The 26,781-nt window shown below is 39.6% G+C and overlaps 1 protein-coding gene across 3 annotated transcripts in view; it reads right to left on the bottom strand.

The window, feature by feature from the left end:
- The window catches only part of RIPOR3 (RIPOR family member 3), a 124,523-nt gene extending 120,280 nt beyond the window's left edge, over positions 1–4,243 (bottom strand). For all 3 annotated transcript variants that reach the window (XM_056812946.1, XM_056812949.1, XM_056812947.1), the window contains exon 1: positions 3,774–4,243. The gene's annotated coding sequence lies outside the window, so the exon portion shown is untranslated. The remainder of the gene's footprint in view (positions 1–3,773) is intronic.
- Positions 4,244–26,781: the final 22,538 nt, after the last annotated feature.

The raw sequence follows: 26,781 nt of genomic DNA, 5'->3' as shown, positions 1-26,781 counted from the left end.
TTTTTTCCAGAAGTATAAATATTTTTTCTTATCCCAGGGAATTACCCTTTGGATTAGGTATTCCAGATGTGTTCGTGTGTAGCTGTGTACTATGGGCAGTCTCACACAGGGGAAGTCAAAGATGGCTTTGCACAGTCATGGCAAGAATGCTAGTTAAAAAAAAAATTTTTTTTAATGATAATTCCCTCTAGAATGTCTTTGTTACTGCATCAAAATACATGTCTTCTTAGTCCCATTTTACCAACAAGATAGCTGAGGTTTAGAGAGACTGAGGAGGTTAGATTACCTAAGAAATGTTAAGATTTAAATTAAAATCCAATAACTTCAAGTATTATATTTTATAAAAACTTTTTAACAAACTTTTTGGGGAAAGATACTGGAATGGCTTACCATTTCCTTATCCAGCTAATTTTACAGATATGGAAACAGAGGCAAGCAGGGTTAAGTGACATGCCCGGGGTGACACAGCTAGTAAGTGTCTGAGGCTGCATTTGAACTTGGATCTTCCTAACTCCAGGCCTAGCACTCTATCCACATGCCACCTATGTGTACTCACATAGCTCTGAAGTGATATAAGCAAAATTTGAACCTAGGACCATATTTTTCCCAGTTCCTAGCTCACTTCTTTCCAGTGTATTACTGCTTCTCTAAAACTGTCCTTTTTCAGGATAAGAAAGTCCTTTCAGTCCAATACCTAAACTACTCCTCCTACATTAGCATTCCAATGCTTTAAAGTATGTGCTCTCTCTATGTAATTGGTAAACAGAAATCAGACTGTGTGTCTGAAAACAGCTACATCCCAGGGGCAGGGAAAGTAGTTTTTTTCATGCTTTAGGGTCCTTCAGGTCTCAGGATGCACCAGCATACAAATAAAGTTGCCTTGGGATAGAGCCTAGTGGTTCTTAATATTAAACTCTTCTGGGGGGCAGCTGGGTGGCTCAGTGGATTGAGAGCCAGGCCTAGAGACAGGAGGTCCTGGGTTCAAATCTGGCCTCAGACACTTCCCAGCTGTGTGACCCTGGGCAAGTCACTTAACCCCCATTGCCTAACTCTTACCTTACACAGTATTGACTCCAAGATAGAAGGTAAAGGTTTAAAAAAATAAATAAATAAAATATTAAACTCTTCTGGACCAGAAGAAAATACTGGTCTTGGAAATACTGAATAGTTCCAGCTACTTGACTGTTATCACAATCTCAAAACTGGATGGTACTCAGGGGTCGGCTAATCCAACTTATACCCCCATAGAAATATTCTCTATAATATCTCCAACAAGTGGTGGTCATCCAGCCTTTCAGTTTAAGACCTCCCATAATGGGGAGCTCACCACACACTGAGGCAACCTGTTCTACTTCTGAACTTCTCTCTTTGCTAGGAAGTTTTTCTTCCATTGAGCTGAAATTTGCTTGTTTGTATTCTATAGGAGTACATTGATCTTCATGGCAATCCACACACCCCCCCCCCCCAGGTGGGGTGGTGATGAACACGTGCTTCCTTTGGAACACTTTATCTGCCTTTGGTCAAGTTTAGCCACCATTACGAAGAGTTCACAGCTCACACCAGTTTCTGGTGACATCCATTTAATCACTATTTGGGGCTGTTCTTATCATTAAAATGCACCCAGCACAGGGTACTGCCTATCTTGGGAGCTTAACAATTGGGGAAAACCTGATTTGATAAGCTTGTAAATTCTATGAGTCAATTCTCACATCTGTTCTCATTCGCCAAATAAATGTTGTGGGTTTGGGGGGGGGGGGGTGGAAGTATAAACTGAGGAGTGAAAAGGACTAAAGGAAAGAGTTAAAGCGGGCTGCTAAAGTTGGGAGGCCACATAACCACTGGGGTGCTTCATTCACTCAGTTTTTCCATTGCTCCTTCAGGATTCATTCTTCCACCACACAGGGTGAGAATTCACAAAATAACTAGCATTAAATTAGTTCACAGATTCACTCAAATAAAGAACTTTGTCTAAGCCAGGAGCAAAAGAAGACGTATCAGGAATTTAGAAAAAATAGGAACTTTTTTCCCCAGGAGATAAGACTGATGTTATATTGTCCTTAAATTAACTTTGGTACCCACTCATCAATATTCTTGAAATCATAGTACTGCATCCCAATGAACACACCCAGAAAATGTTCTCTTCCTTTAAATGCCTTGTGGTGCTTTGAGAGTAATGAGGTGTTATAATCTACATTTTACAGTAGGGAAAATTGAGGCTCAGATCCCTAAAATTACTTGCCTACAGCTATGTTAGGAAGTAATGAGGCTGGGCCTCAACCCAGATCTTCTGTTTCTTTCCTTTTTACCATGGTGATGTAGTGCAGTCAATAGAATACTGGAAAAACAACGTATGCTATAGCTTCTTGATCATTCTGAGATACAAGCCTTCCAACAACTGCATTCACTGATCCATAAAGCCCCTCTGAAAAGTGTTCCATCTGCTATAACTAATCCCTAAAGACCATGTGCCTTGAATCTGACTTTAATTAGATCTCAAGAGCAGAGAGACTTCTCCAAAGGCAAAACAGGTCTTCGGTTTTCCACCTGGGTGAGACAGAGGAAGTTGTAACCTATACCAGAACTATGCTATGCCCGCTAAAGACAACCAACAATATCAATGGAAATGATAGCCACAGGGCTTTAAAACTCCCCCAAGGTAGTCCCAGATGTACCCAATTAGTCATTTCACTTTTCTGAACTTTGGCTTTCTGATCTACAGAATAAGGGTGAGGGGAGAAGTAGATCTCTAAGATCCCCTCCGACTCTTAAAATCCTCTGATCCGGATTGTCATCTTCTGGTTTAACAGACACCCACTTCCTAGTCCTCGCTGACCACCATGTCCTGGATTAAAGATCATTAAAGCTAGAAGATCATCCCTTTTAGACCAACACCCTTCTTTTACAATGGAGTAAACTGAAGTCCAGAGAAGAGAAGGCGGTTGGTTGTCCAAAGTCGCAGAGTGAAGTGGTAAACCCAGGTCTCCTGACTCCTACTCCAGGCTATTTCCACACTACCACACTGTCCTGAAGTCACTTGACTTCTCAGAACCTCAGGGAGAGGGCTGGATCAGATGCTGTTTGGTCCCTTCCAGTTCTGGTTTTATGTCCCTAAAATAGGATTCTCCTCTCTTTGGAACTAAAGCCAACACATTCAGGACTATGCAAACACCCTACCAGAATGTTAATTAGTGCATGATCTCCAGAAAGATCAAGATATGGAAGTCACCTTTCACATTGTACAATACTGCTTTGTCCAAAGACTTGTTCCTGACCAAGATGATTTAAAACAGATTTTTGAAAGCACTAAACTGAATTGGAACAAAATTCAGTAGAGGCATGTGCCACGCCCCTCCCCCATCCTGCCTCCCCACCCACCCACCCTTGTAAGCCGCCCCCAACTCAACAATAAATTCCAAGGACCCTGCCCCCTAGTCTCAGGGTGGGTGCCGTCCCCTCCCCCCTCCTATTGATACATCCTCTGCAAAGGCAAAAGCCAAGGGAGGTGTCCGGTTGTTCCGTTTTACCTTGAAGTGCCCACCCCCTGGAGGCAGTGCTTACTCTCCCTCCCTCCCTCTCCCTCCCTCTCCTTCTCCCTAAGGAAGCTCCCTGGCCACCTATGCCCCAAGCCAGGGCCCTTCCCCTTCAGGAACATACATAGTCTAAGTCTAATCCTGATCCCATCCAGAGGTTCCTTTATAAATGTCCTCCTCCTCCTCCACGGCAGCGCTGTATTATATTAACATGCATTAAAACGTAAACAAATGCATATTCACCATTGAGAAAGTCTGGCCTTTCGGGAAAAAGTCAATTTCTTTTTCTTGTTTTTCCCCCTATTGTTGCAATTAGGTGTCAAGTTTCATCTTCACCGGGCTCCTGGGGATTGGTGAGGTCTATAAAAAACTGCTTAAAAAACAAACCAAACGTCCGTCTAGAAGGGGGTGCCGGTCCTCCGTTGGTCACCGGGAAGCAAGGTCTCTGTCTCTCTCTGTCTCTCTCTCACTCCCTATCCCCTCACCCCCAACCACAGTCTTCTCCCTGATGTAGGAGAAGCCAGGGCACTGCAGGGCGCTGATAGCGGCAACAAGCTAGCTTATCTGTGAGGGGGTCAGGGCGCAGCCAGCGCGAGGCTCGGGGTTCCAGGAAGCAGGACTAGCCCCGCCAGCTGCTCTCGCTGTCTCTGGATGCTGCTGCTGCTGCTGCTGCCTGCCTACCCCGTCAGTGTCCCACCAGCCTCTGCCAGGGAGAATTCCACGCTGCTCTTCGCCAGGCAGACCCCCCACCCCCTTCACTTCCCATCCTCCACCCCGCCCCCCCCCCAACCTCCACCTCCTACCCTCCACCCCTCATTCTGGCAAGAGGACTGGGAAAATTCAACTAATTTAAAGTACACGCAGAGTTTGTGGTCATGTCCTGAACCCTCCACTATTAATCACAGAGCATCTGATTTCTGCTTTGCCTCAGAGGGGGGAACTTGTAACTTTCTGTTTACTTGATTCTGCACCGGGCTGCAAGTTAATCACAAACAGACTGCACAGCCTTCCCCTCCTTACCTCCCCCCCCCCTCCTCCCCACTCCCACTCCAGACCCAGCCCCCTCCCTCCTTCATCCATCTCTCAACCTCCTTCTTCCCATACCTTGACCACTTTGGGGGACTTTCCTCCTCTCCTTCCCTCTCTCCCATCCCTCCCTCTTCCTGCTTCCCCCATTCTTCCTCTTCTTACCTTACCACACCATCCTCCTCTTTCATCCATCTCCCAGCCTCCTCCCCTTACCTTGGCCACTTTTGGGGGTCCCCCTCTTCTCCTTCCTTCTCTCCAATTCCTCACCCTTTCTGCACCCCTATACTTCTTCCTTATGTCTCTGTTTTCCTTCTTCCTCGCTCTTCCATTATCCATCTCCCAGCCTCCTCCTTCTCCCCTTACCTTAGTCATTTTGAGGGGAGTCCTCCTTTTCTCTATCTCCCATCCCTCACTCTTTCTGCTCCCCCATTCTTCCTCTTCTTACCTTACCACACCATTCAGCTTCCCATCCTCCTCCTTCATCCATCTCACAAACTTCCTCTTCTCCCTCACTCTCTCCTATCCTTCACTCATCATTCCTGCTCCCTATTCTTCCTCCTTACATCTCTCAGCTTTCCTTCTTCCTTGCTCTTCCATCACCCTTCTCCCTGCTTTCTTCTTTCTCCTCTTTCCTTTCCTCAGTTCTCACTTCTGTTTCTCCTTTTCTCTTACTCCCCCTTTCCTCAACTTTAGCTGTTGGTACTCTCTCCTGAATCATGCTTTACACCTTTTTCTATCCCTTTCTTCCCCCAACTCTTCATTTTCCCCTTTGTATTTCTCACATAACCTAGTGCTTCAATTTAGACAGTTTTATTCTTTTTATCCCTGCTTTTTTTTTTTTAAGTCCAATTATTCTGGTTGTTGTGGTGGTTGTTTTCCCATGTTCCTGACATGTTCTTTGTGCATCTCCCACAAATTTAACCTGGGTTTCAGAATTGAGATCCAGTTCACTTATTATTAAGCTTATGTCTCCTTGCCTGAACTTTCCTTTATCTCCATTTTTGATTCAGCTAGAAGATGGAGCCACTGAGAAACAAAGCTCTCATTTACTCTCTGAGAAGTTGGACCCTGTTTATTCAAGGGCCTTGTGCTTCTAGAAATAAATTTCCCTCTTCATTAGGCCCCTGTATCTACAGTCACTTTGGAGGCACTTTACAGGCACAAACCAACCCATGGTAATAACTGACCACCTTGCCCCTCCCCAAGCCCCTTTTCTCCAAGAATATTGGACACCCCACACTATGAAAGTCTCATTTCCTAGATAAAGCCTTTTCGGGTCAAGTGGAGTAGCCCTATATATAGTAAGACAACTCAGAGATAAACAGACATCCTATGTAACTACAGCATGAATAGCAAAACAGGGAAATGGTATTGTAAACATGCTCTCTATATTATTTCTTTCTCTTATACGTGTGTAGAATTTGGGATATACTTTGTACCTGAACCAATACAACTCTTAAAGGGAGAGGTAGCAGGATATAATAGAAGACCACCTGGATCAATTAGCAGTTTGGAGATGTGGGTCAGACACTAACTACTGTGTGACTTCCCCTCAGTGACTTAGTTTCCTTTAAAATGAAGTTAAACTGGGGGCAGCTGGGTAATTCAGTGAATTGAGAGCCAGGCCTAGAGACGGAAGGTCCTAGGTTCAAATGTGACCTCAGATACTTCTCAGCTGTGTGACTCTGGACAAGTTACTTAACCCCTCATTGCCTAGCACTTACCACTCTTCTGCCTTGGAACCAATCATAGTATCGACTCCAAGATGGAAGGTAAGGGTTTAAATAAATAAATAATAAAATAAAATGAAGTTAAACTAAACCTATGATTCTGTGATCCAAGGAATTTGTCAAGGGCAGGGAAGGTATCCAAATTGTGTATAGATGGCTTATCAGAACCCTGCAGATATAGGAGAATATGTTCAATATTTGGTTGAGGAGCATGGGAGGAGGAAAGAGTGAAAAAACAGAAATTGACACTGATAAATCTGAGGTTGAAAGGTGGCTTTACAGAAAAATACAATTTCTAATCCTAGTTCTAACCCCCTACTAGTTCAATGATTTTCTCCAAGCCCTTTCTGATGTAAAATGTGTGGTAGATTAGAGTTAGAAAGGATCTTAGAGGTCATCTAGTTCACACATCCCAGTTTACAAATGAGAAAACTGAGACCCAGGAAAGGGAAAGGATTTCTTTCCCAAAATCACATGACTATTATGGAGAAATTCAGAATTAAAACCCACAGCTCTTGTCTTAACAAGCAATACTCTTCTTTCTACCTTTCAGTCTCTATTGCCTGCTTTTCAGACATTTCCAACTAAATGTCCCAAAGGCATCTCAAACTCAGTATGTCCAAAACACGTCAGTCTCTTTTCCTCAAACCCATTTCCTTCAGAACCTCACTATTCCTGTATCATTATCCTACCCTGGTGCTCAAAGTGGCAACACCCTCATCTCCCCTTTCTGTCTCCGCCCACAAATCTAAGCAATTGTTAAATGACATCTTCTCTATTCCCACAGTAATGTTAATAATAACAATAGCTAGTATTTGTATAGATTTAAGCTTTGTCATTTACATACATTATTTCATTTGATTTCTGCAACACCCCTGTGAAGTAGGTGCTATTGTTATCTCTATTTTAAAATTGAGGCAATTGAGGCTAAGTGACTTGCTTAGTGTCACAAAGCCAGTAAGTGCCTGGGACAGGACTTTGAGTTTAGCACTCTGTCCATTTCACCTTTTGAAATACTCCCTTTTCTCCATCCACACTTCCACAGCCCTAGGACATTCCCTTATCACCTCTAGCCTGGACTACGACTAGAGGCTCTTAATTGTCCTCCCTAGCTCAGATCTGTAGGTCCTGCCTCCAGACAGCTGCCAGAGTGATTTTGTCAAGAGTCACCTTGGGGTAGTAGGTACAATGCTGGATTTGGAGTGATTCAGAACTGGGGTCAAATATTAGCTCAGATATTTATCTTTGTGACTAGGCAAACCAGATAACTTTTTCCCTCAATACTCTCTGGCTTTTGGTTTCCATCACCTTATGGACATTTTCTTCAAGAGATCCTGCAGCAACTTGAATTCAATATATTCAAAACAAAATTCATTTTCTATTGCCAACACTCACTCCATTTCCAATCCTCTCTATTACTGTCAAGAACCCCATTGCTCTCCCAGTCACCCGGGCTCACAGCCTCATTGTCATCTTTGACTTCTCCCTCATATTCACCTCACATATCATATCAGTTCCCAAATCTACCCCCCCCCCCTTTCTTTTTCTACAATGCATCCCTTTCTCTCTACCCACACTGCCACTACTCTAAGTCAGGCCTTCACTGCCTAGCCTGGTGAAATAAGCTCCTAATTGATCTCCCTGGTTCAACTCTGTTGGATGTTCTGACAATTCCCAACTAATACCAAAATTGCAACATTCTTCCCATTAATTAAACTATTAAAAATCCCTACCCCACTTTATGAAATATTGTTTATTTAATAAGTTAAACTTCTTTCCCCATAAACTTGTCATCATTCTCTTTATCAATCTTTATCAATCTCTTAGACTTAAATAAACATCATAATTACTGGCTCCATTATTTATTAATAATGTAACCCAAAAAAGTAGCAAAGAAGCAAATAATTACTTAAAACATTTGCTATGAGAAAAATCACAATCAAAGTCACCTTTAACCATAAGTTTAACTACTAACTTTTCAATTCTGGAAACAGAGACCTAGATTCAAATGTAAATCTCAGGTTGTTAAGACAGAATTAAAACTCTGGGCTTTAATTTCCATATAATTTATTAATATTTATTTGAATAAGAGAATGAAGACAGAGAGAAAGAAGTCTATTCTCACCTAGGCACGTGGGCGCTCCCCCACATGGCTCTCTCAGCCACCATTTCTTTCACCATGCCCAGCAAATAGAGAGCGCCCGCTTCCTGGAACCCCCTCTTTTATACCCTCTCCTTTATCCCTGGATCCTAACCTGATCCTTTCCTGGTCATTGTGCCTAGATAGATCACTCTCCCGTGACACACGCTGGAGCACACTGATGTGATATAGCACTAGTAGTACTGGGACACAGGTAGGACCCCAATACATGATCCTGGGAGTGGGGTTCCTTTTACACAAAGTCTAGCAATCTTTGGACTACACAAAAAAGCCTCTAATAATCCTCTTAAAGGAGGGTGTGGGAACTTCGGAGCCTGTGCTAGTATGTCTAACTGTCCCAAGGAAGATAGCACCATTTGACTAAGTGCAGTCCTTGACAAACAAGGACAGCTTTTATGATGATTGTCACTTACCTGTCAAGTCTTTGAACTTCTTTGGGAAGCACTGATTAGCCCAGGGGCCCTGCAGCATGTAGTAAGCCCTTAAAAGAGTGGCTCCAGAGGGGCAGAGCAAGGAGACTTCAGTGAATGTAGATTGGTACAACATGTGGCTTAAAGAGGGTTAGAACCCTATTTAGAGCAACTGACTTAAGAGATTTAAAGCACTTTATAAACTTTAAAACATTATATAAATGTTAGCTATTAATTATTATTATAATTTTTATCGGCAGGCCCACCTCACCCATAGTCTCCAAGATCTGCCCACTTACAGCTGTTATATTGCCTAGGAGAATAACTATTCACATATGTAAGATATTTTAAAGTTTACAGAATGTTCTCCCCCCAATATAGTTAAATGACGAAGCTGGGACTCGGACCCAGGTCTTCTGTTTCTCCTGTATTATGCTGATTTTTTGGCCACTATGGAGAGATGAGAGTTCAAGTCACAGTGACTCTCTCAAATTCCTTTTCCTTCCCCTTTTACTCTTTAAATCTATTATTAATGTTAAATTAGTAATGTGTTAATTAATAGTTTATAATATATTTTATAATTTTATAATAAAATAATTCTTAATTATAGTAATTAATACTTAATATTAAATATTAAAATTGAAATTAATTTATAACTAATATTAAAACTAATCAGTTACGTTCAAACTCTGTTTTTTACCTTTTTAAAAACACTGTCCTCTTTTTTAATTCATCTTAACCTTGGGCATCCATGAGAGAAAGCCATTGGGCAGATGGAGAAATGGAGGCCCAGGGGAAATTGACTTGCTCAGGATCATCCAGAAGAACCAGAAAGAGAATTCAGGTTTCCCGACTCTTAGCTCATGTTCTCTCTATTATACCACACTGCTAAAGCTCTGGTCCCTTGGAGGAATTAGGTATAGGGACAAAAGGGTACCCTCTTTGATAAGACCCAAATCCATTATTACTGACAAGAGGAAGCAGCTTTCTGTCATAGTCAGGTCACCAGATACAGGGTTAGAAAAGCTGGTTTCAAGTTCAAGGACAAGTCACTGGTCCTCATTTCCTGTCTATGCCAAGCATGTGAATTGAAGACTTCTCGCAGTGGAACGGGCAGATGAGAACAATTCATTCTAATGGCCATGAAGACAGCTGAAGCAGGCACTGTGGTGTGCTTAGAGCTTGGTCAGACACTGAGGATACCAGGGTCATCCACTACATTCCAACCATCTCTAGTCATCTTGACTTTTGTCCTGCCCCTAGACTTCTCTGCCTCACTTAAATCCAAGGCACTCTCAAGTCAAGATATCACCCTGTGATGTCATTGGTCCTCTGAAAACAAAAGATAATCAACAATATAGCTAGCTAGTTAGATGCCATAACTGGGACTCTATTTCCCTAAAGAGTCACCTGACTTTTCCTCCATCTCCTCAACTGGCAATCTTATCAGCTTTCATGAGTGACAAGAAAAACCAGATTCCTGGATTCCGCCCATAGGCAACTATTTAAATGGTTGAGTTTCTCCCTTGTCTGGCCCCTTCATCCTCTCATCCAACAAAACTCCATTTTGGCCATTTGTGATGAACCTCAAGCTTATCGTTATAATATCTGCTTGGTCCAAATGGGGAAGCTTTAGTAATGGCAAGTCTTCCAAAGTCCCCTTCCTTCTTCCCAGGACTTAGCCCCATAAATCTCCTCTGAGCAGAAGAATGAGTTTGTCCTGAAATTTTTAGCATTATCAGTTTGGGTGATTAGTAAAGGGCAAATGCCGACCTGGAAAAGACTCTCAGACACCCACATGGCTCCCATAGAGGTCAGCCAGAGCCACATTGTTTTAGAACAAATTCCACACATGCAATCTTAAACAAACAGATGTGTACATGTGAGCATGCCACAGGGTCTCTCCTCAGACCTAGCAGGATCAACTTGGTGACTGTCATTTCCTCTCGAACACATTTCTGAATGAGACCTTTGCATTCTCGTTCTGGCTTTGACCACGGAGGAATTCTGTTTGGTTTCCTTGCTAAGATGGGACTTAGATTTTTTAAATCTACAGTTTGCCTGGGGTCTCTCTTTCCATGTTGGCAAATACCTAGTAAATCAGTCAAATGTCCATTGCCCAAATTGAACACTGATGTTGGGAGCACTAATGGGGCATTCTCTTCAAAGCTATTTCTCTAGCGCCACAGTTTACATTTCACTGAAAACAATAGACATACGTGTACAATTTATTTTTGTTGGCTGATTTTGATGGAATCTACTTTGTGGGGGGTTGGTGGAGAGGGGGGAATAAACAAGCCTCACATATGTTTGGACTTATGATTTATATTGAAAACAACAAATACCTCATAATAGGGTCTGGTTTGAGATAGAGTTGGAAAGAAGTGTGGAGTAGCAAACTTTTGCATGAATGTACTTAGGATAAAACTAACCTTCTTCTTCTTTTTTTTTTGATTGAGAAACCCTAGTGGAAAGAGTCATGTTTAAATTCACAGTTAAAGAATGATTTATATATATAATTTACATATTTTAAGAAATTATAAACAATGTGGAGTTTGTGGTTTTGCACATAATTTTTATGCACTTGTTTAATTAAATGTCTTTGGTAGTGGTTATTAAATATATAATTTTTTTTTTAAAGAATGCTTTATAGGGGGCAGCTAGGTGGCTCAGTCGATTGAGAGACAAGCCAGAGACAGGAGGTCCTGGGTTCAAAAATGGCCTCAGACACTTTCTAGCTGTGTGACCCTGGGCAAGTCACTTGACCCCCATTGCCTAGCCCTTACCACTCTTCTGCCTTAGAACCAATACACAGTATTGATTCTAAGATGGAAGGTAAGGGTTAAAAAATAAGAAGAAAAAGAAGAAGAATGCTTCACAACAACAAAATTGATAGAATAGTGGGCTTAAAGTCAAGAAACCCCAAGTTTGAATCTATTGATGGGTCTCAAACCCTTAGTAAGTAGCTGTTACAACCCCAGGAAAGCCATTTAACCTTATGGAGCCTCAGTATGCACTTCTGTAGGAGGGGATAATGATAGTATCTATCTCACAATAGTTGTTCTGAAAGCTAAGAGAGACAATGTAAGGAAAGTCCTTCATAAACCTTAAAGCAGCATGTAAATAGGAGTTCTTATTTTTAATCCATGAAGGTAATAGGTCTGTATCAAATTGTTTGCCTTCTCAATGAATGAGGAGGAGATGGAAGGAGAGAGAGAATTTGGAATTCAACATTTTTTAAAATAAATGTTAAAAATTGTTTTTACAAGTAATTGGAAAAATATTATTAAAAAATAATAGGTAATACTATGATATAGTAGAATGAGTGCTGGACTCCAAGACAGAAGACTTGGGTCTGTTTCTTACTGTAAAACTGAATGTTAGCAAATCACTTAATTTTACTGGGTCTCAGTTTCCCTGCCTGTAAAATGGGTGGGATGGATTGGATTCAAAGACCTCTAAGGTCTCCCTATCAGGATGACAGACAAGATCATAGGACCACAGAAGTAGAAGGGACTTCAAAGACCACTGCGTCCAACCTTATCATTTTGGATATTAAAACAAAGACTGGGAGAGGCAAAGTAATTTGGTGAAAGTCAGAGAGTATTAAATTCAACAAGTGCTTACTAAGTTCCTACTAAAGTCAAGGCATTATACTAAATTTAGGGACACAAAGAGAAAAATACAAAATAGCACCTATGCTTAAGGAACTTACATTCTACAAGGTATATAGGTAGAAAAATGGATAGAGAGCTGCAGAAATCAGGAAGTCTTTACTCAACCTCAGACTCCAACACTTCCTGTCTGGGCAAGTCACTTAACCTCTCTCAGCCTCAGTTTCCTCACCTGTAAAATAGGAATGATAATAGTACATGCAGAATTTTTTGATTTGTTAGTTAACTTGTAGAATGCCCTCTCCATTTTTTCTTCATTGTAGATGATAGTTTGTGTGTATGTGTGTGTGTGTAGTAGTAGTAGTAGTAGTAGTTACATTGGGACTGTAGATGATACAAAAATGAAAAAGCAACAACAATAATAATAGCACATACCACCCAAGGTTGTTGAAAGAATAAAATGGGTCAATATTTGTAAAATGCTTTGCAAGACTTAGCACCCTATATAAATGCTAACTGTTATTACTAGAGGATACTATGTATACCCAAATGTCACAAAAAAACAAGACAAGAAAAAGTATCAATCCAGGTGTCACAAAATAATTGGAAGAGGAGGAGGAGGAAGAATACTAACTAGATGGATCAGGAAAAAGGCTTTCAATAGCACATGAGCTGAACCAGGGGTTATAAGAGGTAGAAATGATATGGAAGGCATAGGGAACAACATTTGGAAAGACATGGAGATGGGAGATTTAATACTTAGCTCAGGAAACAGAAGTTGGCCGGTTTGCCAAGAAATGAGACTTCAAGAGGAAGGATGTGAAACAAATGTAGACAAATGGGACAGTAGAATTGACAACAGTTTACAAATGATTAGATATGGTTGAAGTTTATTCTTCATTTAGAAGGGGATCAGTGATATCATGGGATGATGTCTTGACTTGTTTGTGAACTGGATTTAAGTGAGGTAGAGTTATAAAGTCGTCACCCTCACTCTTTCTTCCAGAGTCTTCCAAGTCCAGTGGCAAGATAGAAGTCAGAATGACTCGCTATGGCCCAGGATGCAGTGGATGACTTTGCCATTTTTGATGTCTGACCAAACTCTAAGTGCTCCACTGTGCCTACTTCAACTGCCTTCATGATTGTTGGAATAAATTGTTCTCATTTGCACAGTCAGCTGGGAAAAGTCTTCACATGGGGTATATACCTCTCACTCACTGTGGCCAAGATGGTTTTACTGACGTGTGGTGGCTGCACATTCTACAGCTTCTTGGAGCCACATATGCTTATCTACTTTTGGTGTGTACTTTGGATGCAGTACAATGAGGGACAAGGAAGAGTCAAGGATGACTTTGAAGTTAAAAGTCTGAGGAAGCTGAAGGATGGTAGTGTCCTCAAGAGAAACAGGGAAATTTGGAAGAGGATCTGGAGCAAGGAGGAATGTTGAATTCCATTTTTCTGATATACTGAGTTTGAGATCCCCATGGCATATTCAAGTAGAATGTCTAGCAGATAGGTTGTGGGGACCTCAACACAATCAGGTCATTTAGTCCCAATTCCAAGCGACTTTCTACCCTTTAAACTAGAGGATATAATATGATGTTGGAAAAGTAGTAGAAAAAATCCCAGTCTTAGAGTCAGGAGATCTGAGTTATAAATCTGACTTTGCCCTTTATTAGCTATGTGATTCTGGACAAGTCATCTAACCTAACTCTTCTAAGTTTCAGTATCCTCATCTGTAATATTTAGGTGTTAACACTTCTACTACCTGTATCATAGGATTATTGTGAAAAACAACAAGAACAAAAAAACAATTTCAGAAAGAGTTTTTATCTCCAGGTCATCCATCCTTAATATCCCAAATGTTATTTTTATTTTTTTTTTTAGTTAAATCCTTACCTTCCATCATAGAATCAATACTGCATATTGATTCCAAGGAAGGAAAATAGTAAGGGCTAGGCAATGGGGGTTGAGTGTCACACAGCTAGGAAATGTCTGAGGCCAGATTTGAACCCAAGACCTTCCATCTCTAGGCCTGGCTCTCTAACCACTGAGTCACTTAGTTGCCTCACCAAATGGATTCTGACTTTGCTCACTTTAAAATGTGAGGACTATACCTTCCTGTGTCAGTTGCATGTCTAGCCTCTCATATTTTCAGATCAGAACTTCCTTTGAGAGAGGGATTCAGTTCATTTGTTTGGCAAATGTAACCCACCACTGTGGGAGGGTGGTGGGTGGATAGCGGATTAAGTCAACCCAATACTATAAAATATGCACATCTTAGGTGCTACCGAAATTTTATTTGGTTAGCCGTGGCTCTATCAGTTTCGGTATGATGACAGCTAGCTGACATTAACTAGAATGCTTATGTACTTTTTGTCCACTTAAATTCCCTGGCTTTTCTCTGAACCTTATGTACTCAAAATAAATACTCATTTGTTGAATTTGTCTTTGATTCTACCTAGATTCCATCTGTTAAGATACAATCAATGCTTTAATGTAATGCATTTTTAAAATGTACTTGAATCCTCATAATTTTAACAGCCATGGATAAAGTCTTCAAAGGCTTGAAAGTCAGGGGGGAAAAAAGACTGTATTACTGAAACTTAAAAACTGGCACAAACATATACAAACAGCTTTTATAGCAGTAGAAGATATGAGACAAAGTCCTTTTTTTCATCTCTAAAAAGCTAGGCTGATTCTGGTTCAATTTAAAAGTACATGTTAGTGTCAGCTATGGGAGGAGATTTGGGGGAGGGCAGGGAAAGAACATGAATCTTGTAACCATAGAAAAATATTCTTAATTAATTAATTAAAATTTTCCCCAAAAAAGTACATTAGGAAGAAAGTGACAAGAGGTCATATTTTCTCTAATGTTTTAAAGTTTACAAACCTTACTAAAATTTTGTGAAATGGAAAGTGCAAGTACAATAATATTATCCGCATTCCATAGATGAGGAAACTCAGGACCAGAGAGGAAATTTTTTATATTCACCTAAGGGTAAAAGGCTATTAAGCAGCCATGTGGAGATTTGACTCAAGGACTCAGAATTCCTAGTCTAATATTTTTCTATTTGGGGAAATGGAGCTTATGGTCGTGGTCATCTTTAATCAAGACCAATTGTGGTGTGTAGGAAACAAGGTTATGTAAAGATTCAGGGCCAAACCTAAGTAAATCAGAACTGCCATCGTTGGGGAGGTGTGCTGTTGATTCGTTCAGAGAATCATAAGATCTTAGGAAGAGAACTTTAGAGATGATTAAATTCAAGTCCTTCATTTTCCAGATGAAAGTAAAAAGAAAGAAGTACCTCATATGACAAGGGGAATAAATGGCAGCTCTAGGATTTCTGATCAGGGCACAAAAGGATTTTTGGCTGAAAGGAATTGCTATCTTCCACAATGCCAATCTCAAAAAAGATTAGTATGACTTCAGTCACCCTTAGTTTTCCTGATCTAAATAAACACTTCATGGAAAAAGCCATGAACTGAGAATCATGAGACCTAGGTTTAATGAAACCTGGATTCCATGGTATGCCAGGCATATCACTTCCCTGGGCCTCAATTTTATTTTCAATAAAATAATTATAAAGTGAAGACTAAATGATTACTACAAATTCCCTAGGTGACATGAAAGACAGAATGCTGGACTTGGAAACAGAAAGAACAGGAGTTCAGTTTACCTGCTGTGAGACCCTGGTCAAGCCACTTAATGAGAATATATAAAGCAATTTGCAAGCTTCAGTGAGTTCTAGGTCAGCTATTATTATTATCATTATTATATCATCTCTGACCCCTATAATTCTATTTTCTGCCTATACCACATCTAGGGGTATCCAGTCTCATTCATTTATATCTCCTGCTTAAGCGTATACTATGTAGACTTTTATTTATCATAAGTTTACCCCTTTAAACTTTGAGGGGTGCCCCCCAGGCACTGAATTCTAGGACTGAAGTTTTTCTCATCCAGTCTTTCCTGTATTTCAATAGACTCATGTCATTTATGTGGGTGCCTATTTTACTAACAAAAATCAGTCCCCTCCTTGCCATAGCAGATAGTTTCATGAGTGATCAGACCATGTTTATTGCACCAAATGTCAGAAAAGAATTACTTAAACTTCAGCCAAAACTTCCTTCTCAGAACAAATTAGAAACTGAGTAAGCCAGCTTCCCTTGAACAGCTAAACTAGTTCTATGTAACAGAACGCCCTCTGTTGGACATCCCATCTCCAGTTCCCAACCTTTCAATCAGCTTACTTGAGAAGCAATTTGCATGACAGGTCACACTGAGAGTTATGGATGCAAGAAAATACTTCAGAAGAGAGTAGGACAGCCTATGAAACTCCAGCACAACAGGGAGACGAGAGACAATCAAACATCCAAGACAAATAATGACAACAGAAAGCATTTATGAAGGGACTTCCACATGGTTCTGTGCCAGGCATTATACAAAAGAAAAGCTCTGCCCCTGACCTTTTGAATCCTAGAATCCCAGAGAATGTCAAACAGTTCAGAGAGCTCCTGATTCAGAATCACAAGATCGTTTTCTGCTACTTTTGTTCTGTTTGATCTTGACCAAGCTGCAGTATAAAAGTCATCTATTATGATCATTATACTACTATTGCTGCTACTACCACCATCACCACTACTACTACTACCATTGCATTCAGTAGTGAAAGACTCTTTATGAGCCCATTTGGAGTTCTCTTGGCAAAGACACTGCATTGATTTGCCATTTCCTTCTCCATCTCACTTGACATATGAGGAAACTGAGGCAAATAGGGCAAAGTGACTTACCCAGGGTCACAGATCTGGTGAAATGTTTGAGATCAGATTTGAATTCAGGATGATGAGTCTTTCTGATTTCAAGCCCAGTACTTTATCCATTGTTTCACCTCTCTGCTTCTACTACTAACACTACCATTACTACTACCACTACTGCTAGTGTTACTACTACTATCACTACTACTAATAACTAGTACTACCACTAATTTTATTCCTATTTTCACTAAAGACCAGTTTTAGGAATTTCATACCACTGTATCTCATCATACTTTTAAAATAATCTTTTTTATTCTTTTAAGTTACATGTAGAAGCAATTATTGACAATTGTTTTCTGACATTTTTTGGTTTAGATTCTTTCCCTCCCTCCCCCTCTTCTCCCCAGGTGAAAGATAGTCTCATTTATATCATACCAGTGCTGTCATACAATACATATTTCCAAATATATTGCTCATGCTGTGAACGAAGACACATATCACACATTAGATAAAAAGCTCTTAGAGAAAATAAAGTGGAAGATGGCAAGCTTTGATCTGTAATCAGATTCCAACAGTTCATTCTTTGGCTGTGGATAGTTTTTTTTTCATTGTGAGTCCCTTGGGTTCATCTTTTAACTTTGCTTTACTGATAATAATTTAGTCCTTCACAGTTGATCAAGGTACAATATTTCAGTTACTATATACACTGTCTACTCATATCACTTTGCATCAGTTTATCTAAGTCTTTCCAGGTTTTTCTGAACTTACCCCTTTTCACATGACAACCCACCAGATACTTAAAAGACATTTCTGGTGTCCTTTCGTAGCCTTCTCATCTCCAAGTTAATCATTCCTAGATTCTTATATCCATCCTCCTATGACTTGGATTCAAAGTGCTTCACTATCCTGGTTTCCCTGTTCTCTCTATTTTTCAGCTTACTCATTTCTTTTTTAAACTGTGGTGCCCAACATTCTCAGTGTAGTATAATCAGGGCAGAGGAAAGAAAGACTATTGTTTCTTTATTCTTGGGAGTTATGCCTGTCTTCATGCAGTGGAATATCACATTAGTTTTTTTGAGCTACCATATTGTACTGCTGACTTGTATTGAGCTTGTAGTACATAAAACTTTCCAAGATTCTTTCTAGATTCTTTGCTACCCAACTAGGCTTTCTCCATCCTATTCTCATGGAGTTGATATTTGGAATCCAAATATAATACAGATGTATTCATCCCTACCTAATTTCATTTTATTAGATTCAACCCAGTATCCTAGCCTGTCAAGATCTTTTGGGATTCTGACTTCCTTCCAGTATGAAGAGCTATAATGTCATCTATGCCATTATCCAAATTATTGGTAAAAATTTTAAATATCACAGAGCTAGGATAGATCCCTGAAGCATCCCAACAGAGACTTTCTGTCAAGCTGACACTGAACCCTTAATAGTCACTCTTTTATTCCACTCACCATTTTCAAATCCATCTAATTTTATTAGTGTCTAGTTCATATGTTTCCATTTCCCCCCCCCACAAGATTAACATAAGAGATTTTATCAAATACTTAACCAAAATCGAAGTAAGCTACAGTCTTATCAGTTCTACCTCCAAACATTTTTGACATCCAATTTCTTTTCTTCAGTCATGTGACCATCATCCTACTCCAGACCTTTGTCATCTTTCACCAGGTCTATCTATTAAAATAACTTCCTGATGTTTTCCCCTAATTCTAATGCTAGGCTCTACCTTATCCCAGCTGCATGATTGATACTCTTAAAGCAAGGAGTATCTCAGTCCAGAGTTCAAGAAGCTTTACTGACTCATTATTACCTGTAGGATACACTAGCAACTATTCTATAGGAAATTTAAATCCCTTCACAATGCAACTCCAACCCATCTTTCCCTATTGATATCACCTTATTCTTCTTCATGCACTCCAGGTACCAGCCAACTCCATCACTTAGAATTACCAGCTTCCTTCCAAGGTCATTTGAAATACCACCTCCAAAAAAGGCTTTCCTTGTCTCCCATCTGGGTGCTAGGTTACCCTTCCAAAATGTGCTATAAATATAATACATATATATTATATATTACATATACATACACACACACACATATATATAATACATTTCTATGTATTTTGGTTGTTTCTCTCCTCCCTAGGCTTCCATAGAACATAAACTCCTTGAAGGCAGATATTGCTTCCTTTTTTGTATTTGCATTCTCTGAGTCTGGCTAATAAATGCTTCTAAATTTATGACACACGCTCTGCTCCTATCTTGAAACACTGTCTAGATGTACCTCTGCCTCTCAGAGTCCCTAGCTCTCTTCAAGACCCATGTCCTATACAGAGCCTTTCCTGATCCTTCTAATTCTAAGTGCTCAATCCCCTCATCTTCCTCCAATTGCTTTACATTTACTTATAAGGATATACATACATACACACACACATACACACACACACACACACACACACACATATAATGCATATAAATATAGTCTTGTGTCCCTAGGACCTACCATATGCCTGGTAGGTATTTAAATATCTGTTGAGGGAACAGCTAGGTAACTCAGTGGCTAGAAAACAAGGTCTAGAGATGGGAGGTCCTGGGTTCAGATATGACCTCAGACATTTCCTAGCTGTGTGACCCAGGGCAAGTCACTTAATGCCCATTGCCTAGCCCTTGCTAGCACTCTTTATTGGCACTCTTCTGTCTAAGATAGAAGGTAAGGGTTTATTTTTATTAATTTATTTTTAAACCCTTACCTTCCGTCATGGAGTCAATACTGTGTATTGGTTCCAAGGCAGAAGAGTGGTAAGGGCTAGGCAATGGGGGTCAAGTGACTTGCCCAGGCTCACACACCTGGGAAGTGTCTAAGGCCAGATTTGAACCTAGGACCTCCCGTCTCTAGACCTGACTCTCAATCCACTGAGCTACCCAGCTGCCCCCTATACTAATATTTATGAGGTGAGATAAAATGTATGTAAACGAACAAAATCTTGAGAGAATTCAGAGGTGAAAAGGACCACTTCTAGTTGGGGAAAGAATAAGGTAAAGCTATGTGGAGAAAGCAGCATTATTATTGTTAATGTTAATACTTTACATTTATATAACCATTTACATATAATTGAATAAATAGTTTGGAAAGGCTTCTACATTCATTGCTTCATTTGACCTTCATAATAATCCTGTGAGGTAGACATGAATGGGAGAGATTATTTCCATCTTCTTCAACTCTTTGAATTATGTCTCCCTTGCCCCCTTAAAAACTATTGAGGTCAATTAAAAAAAAAAACTATTGAAGATCCCCCTAAAAAATTCTTGTTTATTTAGGTGATATCTATTGGTTTTTATTAGGTTAGAAATTAGATCAGATAAATGTTTAAACATTTCAATTCATTTAAAAATAACAATAACAAATTCATTATATTATCATAATATGCTTTTATGAAAATGACTGTTTCTGACTCCAAAAAAATTAGTGAAAAGAGTGGCATTGTTTTACATATTTTTTTCAAATCTCTTTAATGGTTGGCTTAACACAAAAAACCTGAGTTCTCCTATCTCCTTCTGTATCCAATCTGTTAATGATACATTGTTCTAGTTGAAGTATGTGAAGAAAATCTGCTCTTACATGATCCTGTAGTTGAAAATGGGAATATTTTAATTAGCAAAAAAAAAAAAGCTGATTTTTAAAAAATCAGCAAAAAAGTCATTATTATTATAAAAAGAGTTTTGGTCTTGCAGACTCCCTGAAAGGGTCTTAGGGAGCCCCAGGAGTCTGTGGACCACACTCTGAGAACTCTTTTCAAATGAAACTTAGAAAGGTTACCTGACTTGCCCAAGGGCTACAGAGGCAGTGGCCAAGAAACTGTATTTGCAAGGCAGGAGCAGGTGGCACTAGAGGCAATCTTATCTGAATATCTCATTTTCCCTCCTTCCTTCCCTTCCCCTCTCCATCCTTTTTTCTTTCTCTTTAGAGCATAAAATTATGTGCAACTTGGGTTGAATGAATTTGCTGTTGCTTTCCTTATTTCTATAAGCCTTAAGAATGAAATCATTTAACTACATAGTGTGTGTGTGTGTGTGTGTGTGTGTGTGTGTGTGTGTGTGTGCCACCTTGCGATATGCCATGGTAGAGAGACAGTTAACTTAGATTCAAAACAATTCTTCCAGTCTTTATGTTCACTGGTAGTTTGCCCCATTGGACGTCTCAGTGCGCCAGGCAACTCTATTTTGGAGGATAGTTTCCTGTCTCTGATGGTAGAGGTGTTTTCTTCACTGGAACTCTTAACGTCAATTAAATCACAGATCTGAACCCTTTTGGTGATTATTTCTTAGATTTTCCCTGAAAAAGTAATTTTATAAATGAACTCTCCCTCCCCCCATCCTGAATTTTACCAGATAAAATATTGGATCTTTGTTGATAGTGTGGGTTTACTGTTTGTTTTCATTTCCACAAGGAATGCTCCTCAGAAGCTCTGACCCTACATGGTAAATACAGGTGAAAGTATCATGTTTACAGGAGGCGATGGGTTTGGGCAACCTAACTCCAGCTGACATTTTACCCTACAGTCTGGGGTCATTCAGAGGAAAGAGTAAAAGATAGTCATTGCTTGCTTGCTTGCTTGCTTGCTTTAAACAAGGAAGATGTTTAACAAATTGCCAATCTTTGTAATATGGGTGTGTTGGGGGGAATCGTAACAAAACCGTCCATTTATATATTATATATGCCTATTTATATTTCCATATACACATATGTGTGTTATATCTAACACAATAAATACCAATAGATATATAATCTACATAAACAAAAACTCTTTGGGGTGGATCCTCAAATAGTTTTTAAGGGGGTAATGGAGTCATCAAACATACACACAGATACATATATATATTATACATATATATAAACTCTTCTTTTTTAAGGTTAAAAAAATTTATTGATTCTTTTTCTTATCATGTCTATATTCTGTCCACTAAACTAAACTATCACTGGCAGAAGCCCATCTTGGTAACCAATAGGTATACTCAAGCAAAGCAAATCAACACATTGGCCCCAAATCTAATTTCCAATATTGTACCTCTAATCCAAGAGTCCTTTTCTTTCCCCCTTTTTAAACATTTACCTTCCTTCTTAGGATCAATACTGTGTTTTGGGCTAGGCAATGGGGGTTAAGCAATTTGCCCAGGGTCACACAGCTGGGAAGTATCTGAGGTCACATTTGAACCCAGGACCTCCTGTCTCTAAGCCTGGCTCTTAACCCACTGAGTCACCCAGCTGCCCCTAATCTAGGGGTTCTCAACTTGGGGTCTATGAGCTTAGTTTTTAAATATATATATATAATTAACATAGGTATACATATGTATGTATATATACACACATATGCATATTAGGGTATTCAAATTAGTTGGTTCCTTAGTAATCCTGTGTATTTTATTTGATGCATTTAAAAGAATTTTTCTGAGAAGGGGTCTACTGGTTTCCCTAGATTGCAAAAGGAATCCATGACACATAAAAGCATTTAATTAATCATCTTTGACATATCATGGGTTGACATAAGAAATCAAATGGGAATTGTCTGAGAGTTTTATGGGAAATGAAGACAAGACCAGTAAATGATGCAAAAAAAATTTAGAAACTCAGAAATGCATAAAATATATGTATAGTATTGTATAATATTTTACCTTTTAATACTACAAATATACATAATTTCTTTTTAAAGTTAAAATAAGTAAAAGGTTAATTTTTATTTTTACTTTTTTTTTTAAACCCTTACCTTCCATCTTAGAATCAATACAGTATATTGGTTCCAAGGCAGAAGAGTGGTAAGGGTAAGGCAATGGGGTTAAGTGACTTCCTCAGGGTCACACAGCTGGGAAGTGTCTGAGGTCACATTTGAACCCAGGACCTCCCATCTCTAAGCCTGGCTCTTGATTTACTGAGCCACCCAGTTGCTCCCTATTTGCTTATTTTTAAATTTATTTTTTCATGCAGTATTTTTACTTAACATTGACCTACATATAGCCTATTACCAAATACATAGCCCAGATTTTACAATAAGGTACTGAAAACACCCCATCAAAAAAATTTTTTTTGGACTCCTTTGGTACAAAGGAAAGGCCAAAACTTTTTACACAGATTTTCAGATCAAGAGGGCACAGAACTCTTAACCCTTGCAATGTGGAAGGGTCACTTCTAGTACCTACCCTCAAAGAACTGGCATTTTTCTCATTTTCTCCTGAGTTCATGTGTACAGTAGTTGAACAAGCAAATTGTCTATCTGTTTGTTATCCCACATACTTGACAGGTGTCCAGCCCATCAGTTTTTTTCAATCAACATTTCTTTGATAAAATCTTTAATGCAGTTTTTCCTAAGTAAATCTTTGACATGTTTAGTGGCCTGCTCATGCCTAACACAAGTCTCTCCATTGATCTTCAGGTGATATTCAAATTTAATTTGGAGGCTATAGTGTTCAAGTTTTAGTTATATGTCAACAACAACAAAAAGGTTGTTAAAAAGATGGACCATGGGGGGCAGCTGGGTAGCTCAGTGGATTGAGAGCTAGGCCTAGAGATGGGAGGTCCTAGGTTCAAATCTGGCCTCAGCCACTTCCCAGCTGTGTGACCCTGGGCAAGTCACTTGACCCCCATTGCCTAGCCCTTACCACTCTTCTGCCTTGGAGCCAATACACAGTATTGACTCCAAGACGGAAGGTAAGGGTTTAAAAAAAAATTTAAAAAAAAAAGATGGACCATGATTTAGGGGAAAGCTTAGGATCCTTAAAAAAACTTTAGATTTTCCCTAAGATTATCCAGTTTGTTCTTTTCTTCCTGTCCAGTCCAGGTCCCAACCCATCATTCATTTGCAATTTGTCCAAAATATATATATATATATTGGGAGGCAGCATGGTACAATGGAAAGTATACTGAATCTAGGGTCAGAGGATGTGGTTTCCAATCTTGGCTCTACAGAGTTATACCTGTATGGTCTTAGACAAACTGCTTAACCTCCTTAGGCTTCAGTTTCTTCAACTGAAGAAGTAGAGATTTGGACTAGATGATCCTGAAGTTCCTTTTCAAGTTGTCCATTCAAGGACTGTATATCAAGGCATTCTTCATCTACCTGGTTTCTCTTGTGTGGATAATTAGGCCAAACTAACAGATCTTACAGAAGCGAAAAGGAGTCAAGCCAGGATCTGATCACCAAAAAAACATATTATGTGATTTATTAGAGATCTATAATTATTTGCTGCATAAATTCTATATCCACTCTACCAGTTCCTAATTCTAGGTAAAGTCTAGACCAGTTTATTACTGTCCCTCTGCATAAAGTAGGCAAATAATTCCTCAAGATCATTCCTCATAATAATGGAATAAAAATTGACACCCTTCATTACACGGGTGAGGAATTTTAGTGCTGGAAGGAACTGCAAGGGGTATTTAGAGACCCCTCTTTTTACAACTTGAGGAAAATAAGTTCCAAGGAGAGGGAGTGATTTGTCCACATTTACACAGATAATTAAGTGGTATAATTGTTACTAGAACATGGGTTTCCTACTTCCCATTCAATTAGTAATTACTCTACAATAGGATGTTTGAATTTTTTCCTTTTTCTTTTTAAACCCTTACCTTTCATCTGTGTATTGGTTCCAAGACAGAAGAGTGGTAAGGGCTAGGCAATGGGGGTTAAGTGACTTGCCCAGGACCATACAGCTGGGAAGTGTCTGAGGCCAGATTTGAACCCAAGACCTCCCATCTCTAGGCCTGGCTCTCAATCCACTGAGCTACCCAGCTGCTCCCGGATGTTCAAATTTCTTAAAGAAATATCCAAAGTAGTTATATCATAATTTCTCCAATTCTGAACACTGCTCCTGCCCCCATGCACTGTAGGTCATTAACCAGGAAAAGGCAAGTAAACATGTGATTGAATTCCATCTCTGCTGAAGGATTTCAAATACTTTGGTTATGTGTGTGAGATTCATAATGTACACATGAACTCCTTTTAAAAGAATTACTAACCAACCAGCCCTGAACTGCAACCAGAGAAGTGAGAAACAAAGGCTGGCTCTGAAAACTTTTTTAAAAATCTGTCACTACAACTCCTGTGACACAACCACAGCCCTTTTTTCTTTTCCTGAGGACTAGCTGAGGCAGAGAGGAGAAGAGAAAGCTTCAGGAAGCAAGAGGTGAATTATTTAAACCAGCGATGGAAAAATACAAACTCTCATCACAATGCACTGGGCAGACTTCTTGTTGGTCAGTTTCATTCGCGTCTGACTCTTTGTGACCCCGTTTGGGGTCGTCTTGGCATTTGGGTTGACCATTTTCTTCTCCAGCTCATTTTACAGATGAGGAGACTGAGTTAAACAGGGTAAAGTAACTTGCCCAGAGCCACACAGCTAGGAAGTATCTGAGGCCAAATTTGGACTCAGCACTCTCTCTGCTGCACCATCTAGCTGTCCACCAGTATAACTTGTCAACAAAGAGCTTTATTAAGAAAGTCATGTCTATAGAGCGGCACAGTAAATCCATGATCTTGTCACTTGGATATTTCCGTGAGGAGCAGGGAAAGGAAAGAGACTGGGAACGTGATATATGGTTGAAATGACTCATACCTAAGAATTTTATGATCTGATTTGAGACTCCTAGGAAATACAATTACTCTAGCTCCTAAGCAATTTTGTATTCACTTGGCTAGACATGGAGGCTGGCCTTGGCAAGTGCCTACCGTATCAATCAATTGACAGGCATTTTTTTATACCTAAGTGCCCTCTGCAAGGCTAAGTGTTGAAGTACTAAATGAAAACAACTACACAACCCTTTACCCAAAGGCAGATCTAAATAAATGGAGACATCAGGATTACTCATGTGTGTAGCATACCGAATTATGTTGTATTGCATTGCATAATATTTTATAGGTTATAAGAATCATAGGATCCTAGATTTAGGGTTGGAAGGAAACCTTTGACTTATCCACTCAAAGTCCTTTGTAGTAAAACAATCTGTAAAGATGAGGAAGCTGAGACTTGGGCAGATTGATTGGCCAGGGTCACACAGCTAAAAAGTCTCTGAGGTGGGGCTTGTTTCCTTACTCCAAGTCCATCACTTTATTCACTAATCCACTCTGCTCCTCAGGAAAGCTGGGAGGTCTAAGTGACTTCTAGAAGACCTTTGAAGGAAGTTAAGGATTCTAAGACGTGGAAGTCAGGTATATTCTAGGCATTGGAGGAATTATATTCATTATATTTAATGAAACAATTTCAATGTCCAATATTAAATTCATTACCAGAAGTCATCAAGCAATTTACATTTTCATGGGAGAACATTAAAAAGCTGTTCCACCCTCCAGCACACCCCCAAAATGCTAAGCCTCTCAATGCTGAACTTCCTGTCCTTTTCTGCTTTGTTGTGGCAAGAGTCATTTCTCCAATCTCCAATCAGTCTTGCTTCCCCACCTCTCCCAATAATGCAATCAACATTATCATTAGCCTCTGGAGAGGGGCTGCCAATGTTGCTATTCAGTCATTCATGGCCTACCATTTTCTTCTCCA

Source organism: Monodelphis domestica, chromosome 1 (assembly GCF_027887165.1).
Source record: "Monodelphis domestica isolate mMonDom1 chromosome 1, mMonDom1.pri, whole genome shotgun sequence".
Lineage (NCBI taxonomy): Eukaryota > Metazoa > Chordata > Mammalia > Didelphimorphia > Didelphidae > Monodelphis > Monodelphis domestica.
Note: the sequence above shows the minus strand (reverse complement) of the source record. Positions and strands in the feature narration are given on the sequence as shown.